The sequence below is a fragment of the Lissotriton helveticus genome, chromosome 12 (genome assembly GCF_964261635.1).
Source record: "Lissotriton helveticus chromosome 12, aLisHel1.1, whole genome shotgun sequence".
Lineage (NCBI taxonomy): Eukaryota > Metazoa > Chordata > Amphibia > Caudata > Salamandridae > Lissotriton > Lissotriton helveticus.
Genome location: NC_136073.1, coordinates 163,670,009 through 163,686,159, shown reverse-complemented (window position 1 = coordinate 163,686,159; position 16,151 = coordinate 163,670,009). Strand labels below are relative to the sequence as shown.

The window sequence follows — 16,151 nt, the reverse complement described above, 5'->3', positions numbered from 1 at the left end:
CTGAAAGGTCAGCATGTGGGCTATTTTTAGGTCGAGTATTCAAAACCTCTTGTCTATACTTTAGTATATACTTATATGTGTATGCACTTTGTGGCCTCTGGAGATCAGCCCTCTGACTTGTCTGCATCCTCTTAGGGACTTTTGTTTCTGTTTAACTGCCTCTATTTAACTGTCTTGGTAGGAAACGACCAGCAGAGGTCAATAAAAAACCAGAATCACTTTAGCATTCTCTAGATTCCAGTCCATAGAAATAGTCTTCCACGAGAGTCCGTGGACGATAACATTTTTCTCAAATCTTGTATTTTCAGTGATATGACCACCAAAGGTCCCGATTTTATGTTAAAAACAGAGCTATAGACTATACCATTTCCTACTGAAAGGCAATATTTCTCTCCATGTGTTCCAATACCTAGTGTGTCACACAGTTTGGTGCTTACTTTCCCTCCATGTTAAAGAACAGTAGATGTTTCAGCAATCAGGCTAATGTGCTGCATACCTAGATACATATAAGGTCCCAAAGGCGAGGCCGATTGCATAGCAAATGCTTGTTGTATTTAGCCGACATTTTGAGTGATGATCCATACTAACTTCTGTCTGACTTCCTCGCCAAAAAGTAGCTGCCAATGTGTCCTCTGTACGTGTATTTATTCAAGGTTGAGTTTTGCTGTGCTAATGAATAGACCGTTCTTATTATCGCATACCTTTCTGACTGGATAGGCCTGCTCCCACCGCTCAGAGCAGCGAGAGCAGGCAGAGTAACCTTGACTGCAAGATAATGTGTGCCCTGTCCCAGGATTGTAACTCATCTTTCTGTATCTCCTTTGCTCACCAGTTACCAGACTGGGAAATTCCCTTCTGGGCGTGTCTTTAGGGGTTTTGAAAATGTACTTTATGCCTTACAATGTTGTCTGTCAGTACCTCTGCAGCAATCTAAGGAGGCTGGTCAGACTAGACTCCGTTCGAGTGTATGACTAATAAATATCTTTGGTTTGTATTCTCTACTGTCTGACCGACTCTTCATTTGTGAAGAAGGCTGAGAGGTGGTCGCGAGTTACCCAGGTGGCCCTAATCGGGTCACTCCCTTCAAACCCAAGAATATTTTTATAAAATGGAGGTGTAGAGTACAATTAAACAAGTAGAAAATGTTAAGATACTTGTGGTCAGTACATCTTTTTGAATTCAGCACAGCATTTTTCCTTCAAGAGATTAGTACAGCAGGTTTAAACTAACTTCCCTCTGCCATACCTTGAACCCCAATTTATGGGTTCCTGGGGTAGGGTTGCAGGTCTTGCATGCACTGATTGATTTATCTTCATGTCCATCCGCTGCTCCCACTGTGACTCAGGCACTATTTTACCTTCCACGCTCACCCAGCCCTTCTCCATCCCCTTCCAAACATCTCAGAGTTGTCGTAGAGCTCCCTGAATTCCAACTCCGAAAGATCTTTGGTTTAAACCTCCAACAGTCTGTTTGCCTCCTCTATCACTGAGGTGACTGTTACATGACGGACTACTGAGCATGCCTGGAAACGGCTTTAACATGTGCAGCTCCACATCATTGCCCATCTCCTTCCACCTCAACCAGTACAATGCATGTTGCTCCCTCACCTACTATCCTGTCCTAGTCTAAAACACATTTATTTCTAAACAAACCAGTTCTTGCAGAAGCATTGTACACACTAACAAGCTCCTGTGTCAGATCAAATGCATCAGAGGTTTACAAAGAACATAGGTTAAGATAATTGCTAACGTATTATAATTGCATTCATATAGCACAAGGCTTTGAAGCACCATAGGTCAATTATGCAGCAACTCCAAGCCACACAATTTCCACTCTATGCCATTCCACTACACAAACTCACCATTTCATGCCACTCCTTATAATTCCACGCCACTCTACTCCACACAATTACAGTTCACAAAATTCCACTCCACGCCATACAATTACACTCCAGTCCACACCACAATTCCACTACATGACACTCCACACAACGAGATTCAACGCCCCACAAGTCCACTACACTCAGTTTCACCCTACTCCACACAATTTCACTTCACACCACCCAACTCCACTCTACGACCCTCAATCCACTACACAATTCCACTCCTCCACCCTCAATACACCTACACACCACACAATGCCACTCCATACACACGATTCCACACCACTACACACAGTGTAACTCCACAGCACACAATGCCACTCCACTGTACTCCACACAAGTTAACTCCATGCCACTCCACTTAACACAATGCCACTCCACACCATGCCACTCCACACCATGCCACTCCACTCAATTCCACTCCACACAATACAACACAATTCTACTCCACCAGATACAACGTCACTCTACCCCCTACAATGGCACTGTACTCGATACAATGCCTCTCCCCACAAGGTCACTCCCCTCCACACCTCATAGTGCCACTCCACACATCACAATGCCCCTCTATACTAAACCCACTCAACACAATGTCACGAGAAATCATAAGCGTGACCCGTTGGCTTTGCCAATGCTCGTTATTAATTCCAGCACAGTTGGCAGCCATTTCCAGTGTCATCCTCGTTACTTAGTAATAATGCATCCCGATCCTTCTAATGGACTGGTTTTGTTGTCGAAATAAAATCTGTTCCAGAGGCTTTTTAAAGGGGGGGCGGTTTGATTGCTGATTCAGCCAGTGTACCCCATAATTAAAAGGGGCGCGCAGCACAGCAGGTCGATTTATGTTTCTTAGAAGAAGATAGCTTGGAAACCGGAAGCTCGTCTGCTTCTGTTCCAAACAATAATTGTTCTCATGTATCCAAGGAATGGGCCCACATTGTTACACTTTCAACATACTACAAAATGATGTTTGACTTCAACCATAATATATGGGAATGGCAATTAATAGATGTATGAATTAATTAGCATGTTTGACTGCATAAACTCATTTGCACTTTCGACAGCTTCTTTACTTTTTTGCGCCGAGGTGTTAAAAGAAACATGCTGTGCTGAAATCAAAAAGATGTGTTGACAAAATTTTTTTTTTTAATTGGTGGATGACAATCTGGGATGTATAAAATGATGCTTCGGTTCAACATATAGCAGATGTCACAATCATTTAATACCCATTTATTTGTGAGTGAACCGAGTTGGTTAATTGAGAATGGGTAGCTTATTTGTGGCCTTACGTAATTCTGGGTCCAGCTACAGAAGGACCCGTCCATTGGTGGCACGGTGGTGGACAACTCAAGCAGCGAGGATTTATCTAATACCAGTGCGATGGTTATGTAGTGAAATTAGTTGTCTTTAGTTATGAAATTGTATTTATGGTGCGACAGGTTTTATTGAGGCATCTGGACGCTGACCCCGACACTTTGTGCAGACCAACTCCAGCATACGGCCCCCTGGAGCATGCACTGGCGCCATGACGCAGCATTATATGTGGAGAACAGGGGCTGGAACGGAGCAAGGGCCCGGGAGGCACTTTGACAGGCAGCACTTTTCTACCTGTTGCTTGCAACGGTGTTGCCCCGGTTACTTACCGGTAATCTTCATTACTCCGAGTCCATGTCTTCCTCACCACAATAATTACCCATGAACTATACTGTGGCGAGGAAGACAGGACGAGGAGGTAATGCCCCGGTTACTTACCGGTAATCTTCATTACTCCGAGTCCATGTCTTCCTCGTCACAGTAATTACCCATGAACTATACTGTGGCGAGGAAGACAGGACGAGGAGGTAATGCCCCGGTTACTTACCGGTAATCTTCATTACTCCGAGTCCATGTCTTCCTCGCCACAGTAATTACCCATGAACTATACTGTGGCGAGGAAGACAGGACGAGGAGGTAATGCCCCGGTTACTTACCGGTAATCTTCATTACTCCGAGTCCATGTCTTCCTCGCCACAGTATAGTTCATGGATAATTACTGTGGCGAGGAAGACAGGACGAGGAGGTAATGACGTGTTGTGTTACTTTCTGCAAGAGAGGAAGTCTAGTTCGGGGTCGAGAGTAAGAAAGGGGGAGAAGGGGGGCAGGCGTTTTACTTCAGACTGTCACTTAGTAATACAGAATTTCCAAATCTTGCCTCTTTGGATGACACTAATTGAATGTAAGAATCTGGGAGATTTCGGAACTGCCTGGAGCCTCTGTAGGCTAGCCTGACAGACATAGAGGGAGTCACGATTGTAGCCAGGTTAGTGGCGGATGGTGAGCATTTAAAGTGGTGAGGGCACAAATCCATAGACCAAGGTGCAGGACCCCTTCCAAGAAGCTTACACCAGAGAAATATGGAAGATATGATGACAGGGTGAAAAGGGGCAAAAGGACACAGTTTATGGTGGCAGGAAAAGGGCGAGAAAGGTCCATGGATAAAGAAGGGGGCGGTGTGTCACAGTAAAAAGATTGAGCGTGCATTCAAATTACGTTAGAAACTGAATGAGAGGCATGAATGATGTGGACAATAGTAGAACGGAAAGCGCAGTATAAAAAAAGCTAAAAACCACCATGGTCAACACAAACAATGACCACAGAATAGGCAGCAAGCAGTAAAAGAAATAGAAAGGGGAGACATTGAAATGAAGACAAAAAGTGATGAGATGAGAAATATATAGGAGAGGACAGAAAGTGACAGTGGAAAAACTAGACCGAGAGAATGGCGAAAGAAAAGATATTCAGGAGGAGGTATGGAAAGGAACATGGAGAACGACACAGTTATGGGAGAGAAGTGAGTTTAAATATCAACCAACCTGACTCCACTTACTGGAGTAACATCATACTCAAGAGTGTGGTGCACATTTTCTCTGGTTTAGAACAAAATAACAGGGAGCATTCCATTGGAGGTTAAATATTGCTGAGCTAGCCAGGCCTGAACCCTTGGTGCCTGTCCGGCTAATTTGTAAGATCAAATGGGACTAAACATGCCAGGTGACCTAAAAGGACTGAGGGGAATTCATATGTCAGAGTGAGACCACGCAAGGTCCTGTAGTGAAGGGCTGAGAAGAAGGAAATCTACAATAGGTTTACATAGGAACAAGGGATTAGAACGAAAATGTTACAGTTTAAATATTTCTATTAGATATCCCTCACGTGCAGTTCAACTTCATAACCAACAGCCTATAGGCTTCTGTGGTTTGGTTAACATAGCAGGTGTTATCATGAAGGAACCCCTCCCCTTCCTTAACTGGGCCTCTCCACAGATTGCACATTTCAATATTCCTTTCCTCCACATGTCAAAACTCTCCAAAACAATGAGACATGGTTGGCATGCAGTTCTCAAAGCATCCTCTCCTGATCTCCTGGCAAATAAACCTGGGTCTAAGTTTTTCCCCTTTCCTCGTAAACATCATTATCTAACGGTGTACTGGCCAAAGCCTCTTTTTATTTGATATAATTTTACTGTGGTGCAGGTACAGCAAAGAAGGCAGGCCTCTCTCCAAGCGAACCAACCCTCCCAAGTAGCAGACAGAAATCTGGTATAAATAGTAATGCTTCTGCAGCAGCAGGTTTGCTTACCTCACTTAGCTAAGTGCATAAAAATCACACGTGGTGTATTAACAGTTGCATCAACTCTATGACTCCGGCTCCCAACCTGGTGAACCCACCGAACGGGCTCTTCCAAATTGCGCACGCACACATTTTAACACGCACTCACTCATACAAGCATATATGTACACACAGACAGACACTTACAAAGGCATTCACACAGACATGCACATACACTCCAGGCATAGACACAAATGCACAACATTTGGAGGCTGAGAAACAAAACGTACTTGCTCCTTAATCTGGCGGGCAGGTCAGTCCCACGGTTCCGGACTCCTCCGTCTCCTAACTACCACCAGGACAACAGAGGTAGGCCCACGACTTGTGCCCTGCGGAACAGAGTGTGATGTACCGCGGTACACCTTATTCCTCTATTCCGACTTCTGATAGGTTAAGAGGGCACATGAATTGGCAAGCCCTGAATCTCCATTATGTATCTGGCACGCTGCGCTGCCTTAGCTAGTGCAGCATGCCAGAGATGTATTGTGGCTGTGTAAGGCTGGGCTGTATCAGGCCCCGCCTGACACACGCGCAATGCAGCCATTGGAGCCCTCACCTGCTGGCAATGCGATGTGACAGCTTTTACATGCAAATAAACGACCCGTGAGAGCATTTGTTTTCACGTAAAAGCTGCACATTGTGGGTCGACGCCCTGGCGCCCCATATGGAGCAGTCGCTGCTGGCGCCATGACGCAGTGTTCTATGCGGGGAACAGGGACTGGAACGGAGGCCAGGGCCCGGGAGGCACTTTGACGGGCGGCAGGCAGCACTTTTCTACCTGTTGCTTGCAACGGTGTTGTGTTACTTTCTGCAAGAGAGGAAGTCTAGAGTAAGAAAGGGAAGGGTGCAGGCCTTTTACTTCAGACTGTCACTCAGTTACACAGAATTTCCAAATCGTGCTTCTTTGGATGAGACGAATTGAACCTAAGAATCTGGGAGATTTCCGATCTGCTTGGAGCCTGTGTAGCATGACAGACAGAGGGAGGGAGGGAGGGAGGGAGTCACGATTGTAGCCAGGGCAGCCCAGCCGGACCCAGGGCAGAGCCTAACGCGAGAACTGATTACAACACCCGGTGCGTGGGCGCCTAATGGAGCCGGCAGAGGGAGGGAAAGAGAACGGAAACCCCCGGGCCCTCGCTCACCTGGCTAGTCGCTGCCGCCTCCTCACCAGCCCTGGACTCTGCACTTCGGTCCGCTGTCGTAAGTGGCGCGGTGGCGACAGCTTCGCAAGGGGAGAGTGTGCATCTCCCGGAGGCCCGGAACAAAATGACAGGTGGCACGGAGTGATACTAAGTGTACAGGCGGCAGGGTCACGTGACAGATAAGGGCATTCGACCTATCACCAGTGCCACCCAGGGCTCTTTCCGTGCCCACGTCTAGAACTCAGCCTGCCCACCAAGAGGTCTTTCTATGCTCACCTGACAACTCCCCCTCCTCCTGGTATGTTCTCTCCATGCCCACCTGTAGCACCGACCATGCCAACCACATGGTCCTTCTAGGGCCCACCTAAAGCCCTCATCTATGCATTCATTCACCCCAAAGCCACCACTATGCCCACTACTTGTTCCACCGAAGCTCAAACTGTGTCCACCATGAGATCTTGGCATTTTTACCACAAGCCCTCAAGGGGTCCACCGAAAGGCCTCAAACTGCCTCTTACCATGACACCCCAGTACTCTACTTGCCCACCTCAAAATTTCAACAAAACCAGAACAAGCGTTTTTTTGTCTCGTGCCTACTCTCTTTTCATGCTAAAGTAAGTCAACAAGTGGTGGATGGAATGCCCAAATTAATCTTAGACACTGGCAATTATTCAGGTGGCATTCCAAACCATTGTTATTTTTGTATACCACATCAGTTTGGACCCAGCCATATGCAAATCAATTTTGAGTTTGCTCCAATCAGAACAGTCCAGTTTGAACTGCCAGGCCCTCCCTGAACCACTAAACAAGCACCAGGGACCAGTTTCACTTTAGTTAGGGCTCAGCCGGTTAAGGCTGAGTTGCGGTGACAGTGAGCATGGGACCCCCGCAGGGCACAAGTCCTGAAATCACATACCGGCGCACATCAAAGCACACAACATCACACATGGCATCACTGGCATGGACATCATGGAAAGTAGCATCACAAGCCACGACTTTACAGGAAGTGGCATCACGAGAAGTGACATCAGATCTAAAGCCCTCACATTTATGTTTAACAGGTCTATCATGTGTACGTTTGAGCGCATTGCGAGGATAAGAGCACAGTGAGCTATGGAAGATGATCTGTGACTTCTACACCTTTCAATCCCCCAGTTTTATGTAACATCCTGTACATCAATTTACAAACTTATATAATGTATTGTACATGCAATATGTGCTTCTTGATGTAAAGCGCCCTGACAACCTGCATTGGGATGAGTAGGGCTATACAAGAAAAAACAGTGGCACTTACATTTTTTCAATGTCTCCTCAGGTGTAGTAAGCTCTATATAAATGCAATTTGTTGTGTGTAAATAATGGGACAGACCAACTCATCTGACATTCTTACAGCGCATGCATATCTCCTAAACAGGAACTGAAGAAAGTGTAAAGCCGCCTCTCTTATGTGTGAAGTGCTAACCTTTGTTTCCCTTCTGCTGCATTTGCTTCTAGGTATGAGACTCCCAACTGCTCCCAGCCAGGAGAGTCGAACAGAAGGAGGCTCGATGACCCTTCAAATTCGGCCTTTGTTACGGGCCCAGCAGGAGTCTAAAATAAGAAAGCCCCTTCCCCACCTGCATGTTGTTGCTTGTTGCAGATGGAAAACAGACAATGTGCAGGCACTGCTGAAAGTGTCCCGTGTTTGGAAATTACACCGGGACGAGTTCAGCACATTATTCAGTGGGGCCCAAATTCTGGCAGGGTGAAGGGCGTTCACCCCGTGAAAATAGTAGGTGGACGCCGTCCACCCACGTGTACCCCAGACTCGTGCCCTGGACCCACGTCTGGTCATACCGTCCCACTTAAGGCAGCGCACTTCATAGATGCATTGCTTTTTTGTATACTTTAGTGGGTTGCCCTAAATGCTTTCTGAAGGGTGGGGGAGGGCACAAATAAAGTGCAAGCATGTTTTAATGGTATCTGATTTTTTTTTCGTATCGCGGGATAAATTTACCACTGGTTGAAGTAGAGCCTGATGAAATAGCCACATAAAGATTGACTTCATTTTCTACTGTTGGGCCCTTTAATGCAACTATATTTTCGCATTTATTTGGAGCCACGCCCCTTGGGTTTGTGCCAGCCCACACGTGGCACAACCACGATCTGCATTCCACAAGGAGCCCTGCAAGCATCTGCATCAGTATGATGAAGGGTAATAACCAAAAACCGGTCCCAGGATGCTGGTTTCCGGTCCAGGGAGGGCCTGGCTTGACAGTTCTGTCTGGACTATTCTCATGAGGCACCGGGTCAAAAATGATTTGCATATGGCTGGGTCTAAACTGGGGTGGCATGGTGGGCAAAAGAACAATGGATTTAACCCAGATCTCATGACTGGGGGGTGAATGTATGATTAATTCAGCATTCCGTCCATCATTTGTTTGCGTAGCACCCTTCAATATTAAACTGCCCCGTGGGCACAGAAAACTAGAGACTATAGGAACTTTCTATACCGCCTTGGCTGCAGCATTAGGATGGCGCCGTAAGTAAGCGTGAGACCGAAGAGGATGTAGGAAGAATCGAGCAGAAAACCGCCAAGTCAAGGGCTAACGCAGGAAATCATGAAAACAGAAAATTATACAATTTTGGTGGAAAAGGCCATTTTGGTAACTTTCTTTCTTGGGCTTTTCCTTACCACATTTGTGGTCACAAACTGGGGGAAAGCGTGGACACTACCCACAACAACGCCTCACACTGCCAGGGCACCAAGTAAACTAACAAAAGCAAAAGCAAAGGTTTGGCTTTAAAGTGTTCGCATGCATTCGACCATGCCTGTGTTTGCAGGGCTTAGCACACTGAAGCCAGACTTTGTGGTTTGACCACTGCTTGTCGATCCATTTTTAGGTTTCGACCTGGCGAAAACCTGCGCCGCGCAGCTTTTCGGCGCAGGTCGAAATCTTTTGAGTTACACTGTACACTTCAGTTCAGCCTCTCTCTTCCATTGGCTAGCTCCATAAATGGAGGCTAGCCATTGGAAGAGAGAGGCGTCCGTCATTCACCCAGGCGATTCGTGGGCGTTCCTGCCATGTTTTTCTCATCCCACCCCTTCGTGACGTCATTCAGGCGGTGGGCGGATGTTATTTTTTTTTTTCGGGGGACGGAGCGTTGTGATCATTTGTTCGTGGCTGACGAACATCCCTCTATCCTCTATCCCCTTCTCCTGGCATGGTCTGATTGTGTTCGCTTGTGTTCGTGAACTGTTTTCAAATTCGACCTCGGTTTCATAAAAAATGTAAAGACAAGCAGGAGACGCTGACCTTTCCCTGCTAGAGAACCAGACCGACCCCATTATTCCGGCCCCGCCAGAGGACGTTACCCCTCCTTCCTCCAAGACCCTGCTTTCGGACGCAGAAATGAAAGCCATAAATTCAGCGGAGGAGAGCTGGCGGAGCGCTCATGCAGGTAAGTATCTGCTCGGAACACATTTTCAGATGGGTAGATACTGTGCAGCAGGAAAAATAATGAACTTACACGAGAAGCCGAATTACGCTTGCCCAATTTGATTTCCCATCGCCAGAGGATTTCAGCTTCACTGTGCAGATGTCTGCAATGGTGGAAACGTCAGGACGTTTTATTTCCCCCATTTTGCAGCGGAATGCAAAACACTGGCGATTCGAAATGAGATACCACAATGACTCCAGCTGCGTTAGATAATCCGGGCCTCGGTCATAGCTACCCATTTTCCACTTAAACTACATCTTGAGAGCTTTTTCAAAATCAAATATTAAACGTAACACCTTTAACGTATTTGTTGTTTCTAAGTATCTGTGTGATAGATTACTCCCTTAGAACCCAGTCTTGAAAGACACACTGTAGCACTTACACAGGCCCTGCGAACTCTCTAAGGCAGGACAGGTTTAAAGCAGTTTGTTTTTGCACAACATACTAAGCGAATTTATTTTGAATAATCACTAACAACAAATTGTTATCACTTTCAAAGTCGTTCTCTCTATAACAGCAATTCTAATATATTTTTCCACAACACACAAACCCACATTTACTTACGTTTTGCGCGGGCGATCGCACGACGCAAAGCAAAACATGATTCTCTTTACTTACTATTTTAAAGACCTGTGTGCGCACCACTAAATTGCATTGCGGTGATTTAGTAAATGTGGGTTATCGTCTAAAACTGTTGTGCTGCCACAATGGCGAGGGTCCCCTTTAAAGACAATGCACCCTCCACAACACGGCTGTCCCAAATGAGTGCCATTGCACTAAGTTTGTTTTCACAGGAGCTGAAACATAACACAGTGTGTGCACATTAACAATCGTTGTCCCATTAGGTTAAAGCAAAAATTAATTGCGGGTGCTTGTCAGATTTCCACTGCCTCACAGCGCTGCAGCAAGGCACTCAATTAGACACCTTTCAGGGCCCTTTCTTGACTAAATTTAGCTAATTGCTCCAGTTCCGGACGTCGTGATTCATCTCACAGCTGTTCTAGAGCATTGCACTAATCCCAACTTATAGGGACATGGCTGAGGAAAACAGATAATGGCATATTCTTTACTTGTGACCTTTTATGTTACTAATCGGCTGCGGAGGAGGTCTTGTGAATCGCGCTCCTGACATGGCGACCTCCTTGGCTCCCTGGCTTCCCACACAGCACGGGCCGCGCATGAATGCGGCCTTTTTCCCCTGCTCCAGGTGCAGCGCCATTCACACTGACAGCATCAACATAACAGTTTTTATTCTCCGACCTCCTCTGTCGAGCATTCTTTTCGCCTCTTGCGCTCCTCGTTTGTTCCTCCTGTATCTGTGGCAAGGCCAGGCAAATTAAGAAATGAATGAAGTACAGAGAAAGGCTGTAGTTTCCACAGTGGCCATCTATGGGAAAATAGTTCACTGTTTGTCTAGTTAGTAAAAGCCTCATGGCTTTAAATGGTTATGGTTTGGACACAATTCATCAAGAGCAGGCTGCTTGCACTTTTCTAACATGCAAAAAAAAAAAAAAAAAAAAAAAAAAAAAAGAAGTGATTCAGTCTACGCCCTTGATAGTAAAATCAAAGCCTGAAACCCAATCATACTTTGGGAGGATATTTACAATAAAATGTCGGTGCGCAGTGTTATACGTAAATTGTAAATGACAATGCCATTTATTTATCTGTTTTCAAAACCAACACATAAATACAAATTTTGTCATTTACAATGCCAGTAGCTCTAACTTTTCCAAAGGCGAAACCATTGCATTGTAAATGCTTGTTCATATAATGCTGGCCAGCTTTGATCAGCTGTGGTTGTGATGTTACACAAGTCTGATTGCCTCGAATGCACCACTGGAAAATGCAGACGGTATAGAACGGCTGACCTGCAGGAATACCACATGACCTAGCCCTCCCTCTTGCTCACTGCTGATTGGTGGGTGGCAGCTGTTGCCGTTTTCCCCACGGTCTCCAGACCAGAGCTCAAGGGCTCCAGAAATGGATCAGATCAGAGACCTCACAGATAGTCCTTTCATTACCGCACAGTTCTATGTGAGCATAAACAAAATGTGGACCTCGAGTGGTTTAGACTTTGAAGCCTGCTTATTGGGATGCCATGACTATTACTGCTTTTTCAGGCATTTTTCTTTCCAGAAAGGTTTATTTGGTGTATTTTCCTGTTCACTGTATGGAATCCAATACCAAGAGGTCTGCCTCCTGTGAATTTGCCAGCACACTTGTAGCCACCATCTTGGATGAGGTGATTCTTGCATTATCATGTTGAAGTGGCTGTTGACGTACATGAGGAACCAATCATCACAATGGACATTATTTTAGTCTTTTTAGGTCGAGCCTGGGCAGCTCATACACTCCTCTGTGAGGCATTCTGGATGGAGTATGGACTAGAAGCCTCGCCCTGCCCATATTTGTCAGTGGCCTTCGTAAATGCTAGCTTTTCATTTGTTACTAGGCTTGCTGGTCCCTCCTTAGTACTGTCTTGTCTTCATTTGTAATCTCCCATGTGGACTGGCCCTTTTTCTTCGGTTGTTACAGGGCACGTCTTTTTTAGTGAGCAAACACTATTTTCCTTTAATGAGTTTCTCCTACTGCAGGTAGGACATGCTTTCCTCCAACATTCAGTGTGCCATACCAGCTTCAACTTTCCATTCAGTATGAGACAATGGTGGCCACTTCTTTGAATAGGTCTCGCATTTACAAGAGTATTTTGATGCATGGGGCCTCTACTTCTTTGCCAATTACCACCGCAAAATACAAACCTCTATTAGTGCTATGGGAATCCAAAACATCAATCATTTCAAACATTGGCAGAAGAGGGCTTTCGCAAAGCACTGGTGTTTATATTCATTTGAGCTCCAATAAATACAGGTGGCTGAGAATAACCAGACCTAGAAATGTATGGATTTTACATATTTCAAATCTCAGTGTTGAACGCATTCGTCCATCATCCCATTCCCATCCCGTCCATCATCCCAAGGCGCGCATAAGGCAAGCTAGTCTGCGCTCGTCCGCGCCGAGGACGGGCCAACGGCCAACCCCCATGCGACTTCTACTTCTCGACCTCCCACCCAAACGGTGAGACTAACCTATTCCACCATCGATCTAATAAAACTCAGGCACTTCGCTACTCTACCCCATGCACCTCTGCATCTGGGCTATTCTAATCACATCCTAGGCCCTCTCCGATGTCCCACTTGTATCAATCTCACGGGGAAAGCTTCTACAAATGACCCTCCGTTGATCCAAGCAGCGTTAATAAACGCCAGATCTCTTCCTAAACACAAATTAGAAATCGCCGATCTCATCGACGCACACAAACTGGATCTCCTGTTCATCACCGAGACTTGGGGCGACGATGCCTCAGGTCCCGATTTCAGAGAAGCCACCCCCACCAATTACAATGTATGTAGACTAGACAGGCCTTTAAAAAGAGGCGGCGGCATCGCCATAATTTACAAAGACCTCTTTAAACTAACGACGGAACCATTTACCTGCCCAGAATACGAGTCTCTTATCTTTACACTAGGTCTCTCAGCCAAATCATCCTTCAAGGGCATGCTGATGTATCGCCCTCCAGGGTCAAGAGCAAAGTTTTTAGCTAAGATAGGCAGCGTAATTGAAGCTGCGGCGGACGCCCCTCACTTTACGCTACTAGGTGACTTCAATTTTCACCTTGAGACTCTGAACAACAACGACACTACGCAGCTTCTCACAGACCTTTCAGCTGCAGGCCTAATGCAACTAATAACCTCCCCTACGCACCAGGCAGGCCACACATTAGACGGTATCTTTACCAATAGCCCTCGGGTAAATGTCACCCAAATAATTCCACTCATTTGGACAGACCATTCAGCCATTTGCTTTACAGTCCAAACAAACCCCATCAAACCTAGCTTTAATGCAACAGCTCCTTCATCCTACAGAGATTGGAAAAACATAAACCTAACTCAACTAGCACAGATGATACAAGATAACCATATTCCCAACGAGCATGACCCCACTAAAGCATCCTCCAACTACTTGACAAACCTAAACATGGCCTGTAACAAACTGGCACCAACAAAAACCTCCCACCGGAACAGGAAAATACCCTCAGCCCCATGGTTCACAGAACCCCTGCGCATGCAAAAACAATACTGCAGGAACCTGGAAAGACAGTGGCGTCGCAATTACAGCCCTGCAGACAAAATCAACTATAAAAATGCCATTTCCATCTATAAAAGACTGATAATCACTGAGAAAAGCCAATACTTCACCACTCAAATCAATCATGCAAAGAACTCGGCAGGAGAACTATTTCGGGTAGTCAATTTTCTATCCGACCCCCCTACTCCACGCATAGAAGGCTCCCAGGCACTGGCAGACTCCTTGGCCAGTTTCTTCGAGGAAAAAGTCAGCTCCATTTTCCAAACTTTCTCTCACTCAGCCCCCCGTTCCTTACCGGCAACACTCCCTATGGACACTCAGCCCACCTTAACAACCTTTACCCCTGTTGATCAGGACCACATTCAACGCCTGATAACCAGCATCAAATCTGGATCCCCCCTCGATCCCTGCCCCCCTTCTATTTTGAACCGCATCCCTGAAGCAATTTCCCCCGCACTGTCTACCATCTGCAACGCCATGTTCTTAACAGGCATTTACCCCACAGTCTGGAAGGAGGCTATAATTAAGCCACTGCTGAAAAAACCTACTCTGGATCCTCTCATCCCCGCAAGCTATAGACCTATTGCTTGTCTCCCATTCCCAGCAAAGATCTTCGAAAAGTCCATGAACATCCAACTTTCGAAATTCATCAATGACAACAACTTGCTTGATGATACCCAGTTCGGGTTTAGACAAGGGCACGGGACGGAAACAGCACTCCTGAAAGCCGCAGACGAAATTAGAACAACCATGGATAAAGGCGGAGCGGCTGTCCTGATACTCCTAGATCTCTCCGCTGCATTTGACACGGTCGATCATGTCACTCTGATCGACCGTGTCTCAGCCATGGGAATAGGAGGTACAGCTAAAGATCTGATTGTATCATTTCTCGCCAACCGCCCCCAGACTATCAAGATGGGCAATTTCACTTCCCAGACCTTCTCACTCCCCTGCGGCGTCCCTCAGGGTTCCTCGCTAAGTCCGACGCTTTTCAATATCTATGTTTCGGACTTAGCGAGGGTGATAAAATCTTATGGAATTGCCCTTACAACATACGCCGATGACACACAATTAATACTATCGGTGTACAACAACGGAGCCAGTGTTGCAGCCAATTTCCAGGAGGGAATGAGGGCGATAAGCTCCTGGATGTCATCAAACTGCCTCAAACTCAACTCCGACAAAACGGAGGTGATGACGTTCGGGAGCTTACACCCATCATGGTCCCCGCAGTGGTGGCCAGCTGAGTTGGGCTCCCCCCCCCCAACCAGTGGTAAAGGTCCGCAACTTAGGAGTCACCTTTGACAATAAATTGACCTTCCACCACCACGCCAATGCCATCGTATCATCCGCTTTTTACACCCTCAAAAAAATCAAGAAACTTCTCCCTTACTTACCACAGTCAGCCGGCAAAACTCTTATCAGCACTTTAGTCTTTTCAAGAACGGACTACTGTAACTCACTTCTTTTGAATGCCCAGGAAGGAGTGCTTAACAAATTACAGACCGTGCAAAACGCGGCGGCTAGAACCTTACTGTCCATTCCTAAATTCACATCCATCTCTCACCACATCAGAAAACTCCATTGGCTCCCAATCAGGAGTCGAATCAAATTTAAGGCTCTGTGTATAGCCTATAAGACCTTGAATAACCCTGGACCACGGTTTCTAAAAGAAGCCCTCCGCCCTGCGGAGCAACGCAGAACTTTACGATCCTCGGCAGCCTTCTTGCTGAACGTCCCTCGGACAAGAAAGGCCACCTGGGGAGACAGATGCTTCACAACAGCCACAGCCAAACTGTGGAACACCCTCCCACTCCATATCAAATCTGCACCCACGCTTCTTACATTTCGGA

General features: G+C 46.3%; 1 protein-coding gene across 1 annotated transcript in view; it reads right to left on the bottom strand.

The window, feature by feature from the left end:
* Positions 1-6,827, bottom strand: part of MOGAT3 (monoacylglycerol O-acyltransferase 3) — a 208,405-nt gene extending 201,578 nt beyond the window's left edge. Inside the window, exon 1 of the mRNA XM_078669298.1 lies at positions 6,673-6,827. The gene's annotated coding sequence lies outside the window, so the exon portion shown is untranslated. The remainder of the gene's footprint in view (positions 1-6,672) is intronic.
* Positions 6,828-16,151: the final 9,324 nt, after the last annotated feature.